The sequence below is a fragment of the Mercenaria mercenaria genome, chromosome 8 (genome assembly GCF_021730395.1).
Source record: "Mercenaria mercenaria strain notata chromosome 8, MADL_Memer_1, whole genome shotgun sequence".
In the NCBI taxonomy this organism is placed as follows: domain Eukaryota; kingdom Metazoa; phylum Mollusca; class Bivalvia; order Venerida; family Veneridae; genus Mercenaria; species Mercenaria mercenaria.
Window position 1 is genome coordinate 48,040,037 of NC_069368.1, and position 2,679 is coordinate 48,042,715.

The 2,679-nt window shown below is 37.6% G+C and overlaps 1 protein-coding gene across 1 annotated transcript in view; it reads left to right on the top strand.

Annotated features, from left to right (window-relative positions):
* Nucleotides 1-2,679, top strand: part of LOC123566395 (uncharacterized) — a 435,075-nt gene that overhangs the window by 81,470 nt on the left and 350,926 nt on the right. The window lies entirely within an intron of this gene.

Below are 2,679 nucleotides of genomic sequence, written 5' to 3' on the forward strand. Positions count from 1 at the left end.
TGCCCCATCTTCCAAAGGTTTGTTTCATGATAAGAGTGTTAACATATAGGAAATTTTCCCCTTGTGACATTCAGGATGGGTTGTTAATGGTGTTTGGTTTGAAACCTCTATCTGTTGTAAATGTTTTCCTATTCTGTCATTCCAGTTCTCTGATGTTATACCCCCATTTTTTTTATTCCTTTGCTGTTCAAACACATGATGTCTTCGTACAATTGTCCTTGATACACTGTTCTAACACATGATTTCTCAGTACATTTGTCTTTAACTCACAACTCTTACACATGATTATGTCTTTGCACTGTCCATCAGGCCGTCCATCTGTCACACTTCATTTAAGATCAGTAACTGGAGAACCATTTGACCTAGAACCTTCAAACTAGAGAAGGTGTCACTTGAGCAAAGGTCAAGGTCACGGGCCTGAAAATGGAAAACACTTTCCAATCAATAACTTGAGAACCACTTGGTCCGGAATGTTGAAACTTCATAGGATGGTTGGACATGTGCAGTAGATGACCCCTATTGATTTTGGGGTCACTTGTTCAAAGGTCACAGGGGCCAGAACATGGAAAACACTTTCCAATCAATAACTTGAGAACCACTTGGCCCAGAATGTTGAAACTTCATGGGATGATTGGACATGACAAGTAGATGATCCCAATTGCAGTCAGCCATCGGTGTCTCCTTGACTTTTGCACCTGTCCCCTATTGACTTCTTGCCTATAACTACTATGCATTGGGGGAGACATGCACTTTTCTACAAAAGTATCTTCTAGTTTCTTAGAACATTTGTCCTTAACACTTCTTTCTTACACATGATTTCTCAATACAATTGTCCTTAACACACAATTCTTACACATGATTTCTCAGGACAGTTGTCTTTAACACACCATTCTCAGGACAGTTGTCCTTTACACACAATTCTTACACATGATTTCTCAGGACAATTGTCCTTAACACACTATTCTTATAACACACCATTCTTACACACGATTTTTCCGTACAATCATCCTTAACGCACCATTCTTACACATGATTTCTCAGTAGAATTGTCCTAAACACATCATTCTTACACACGATTTCTCAGGACAATTGTCCTTAACACACTATTTTTACACATGATTTCTCAGTAGAATTGTCCTTAACACATCATTCTTACACGCGATTTCTCAGGACAATTGTCCTTAACACACTATTTTTACACATGATTTCTCATAACACACCATTCTTACACCTGATTTCTCATAACACACCATTCTTACATCTGATTTCTCATAACACACCATTCTTACACCTGATTTCTCATAACACACCATTCTTACATATGATTTTTCAGTACAATTGTCCTTAACACACTATTCTTATAACACACCATTCTTACACACGATTTTTCCGTACAATCATCCTTAACGCACCATTCTTACACATGATTTTCAGTAGAATGTCCTAAACACATCATTCTTACACACGATTTCTCAGGACAATTGTCCTTAAACACATTTTTACACATGAATTTCTCAGTAGAATGTCCTTAACACATCATTCTTACACGCGATTTCTCAGGACAATGTCCTTAACACACAAATTTTTTCACATGATTTCTATAACACACCATTCTACACCTGATTTCTCCAAACACACCATTCTTACACCTGATTTCTCATAACACACCATTCTTACACCTGATTTTTCATAACACACCATTCTTACATAGATTTTTCAGTACAATTGTCCCTTAACAACCATTCTTCACAAGTTTTCTTACGGGCAATATCTCCGTCACAAATATAAAACAATCTGACCGTCGAGTTATTTTGACTAGATTTACATGCAAGTTAAACAACTTAGATTCTACTTTTTAACATGGAAGTGGCTATTCCTACGGTCCCGTAAGAATAGCCTCACAGGCTATTCCTACGGCTCTCCCGTAAGAATAGTGAAATAGCCCGCAGGTGGCTATTCCTACGGCTCTAAAGACAGTTTGTATGTCCACCTTGTATTGCTGTGAGGCTATTCTTACGTGACCGTAGGAATAGCCACTTTCAGTTTCACACCCAGGGCGCCCCCTCCCAATAACTTGACCAATTAAGCTAATTCTCTTAACAATCTTTTGACAACGAGTCAATTTTAGCTGTGTCCTGCAGTTTTGTAGTTGTTTTTGAGGTTTTAACAGCCTTTTTCTTTAAAAAAAAAAAAAAAACAAAAGAAAAAAAAACAGAAAAAAAAAACGTTGTTTAACATTTTATGGAACTGGGTTTGTTATAGGTCTGCTGACTTTCAAAATGTACGCCAATTAGCTTAATTGGTCAAGTTATTGGGAGGGGGCGCCCTGGGTGTGAAACTGAAAAGTAAACAATTTGTTCGAAAATATACCAGTTGAATTAATTCAGTACAATGCAATACAAGGTGGACATACAAACTGTCTTTAGAGCCGTAGGAATAGCCACCTGCGGGCTATTTCACTATTCTTACGGGAGAGCCGTAGGAATAGCCTGTGAGGCTATTCTTACGGGACCGTAGGAATAGCCACTTCCTTTTAACATTGATCAAGCTGTTTCCAATAAAACATATACATCTCAGGCACATACTAGACATTTGTTTTTATTGTAGACCGCTTTACGTGTCTTACATTACAAAGCTGAATCTTCATTTTTATTGGGTGTTTTAGTGGTACACTATATT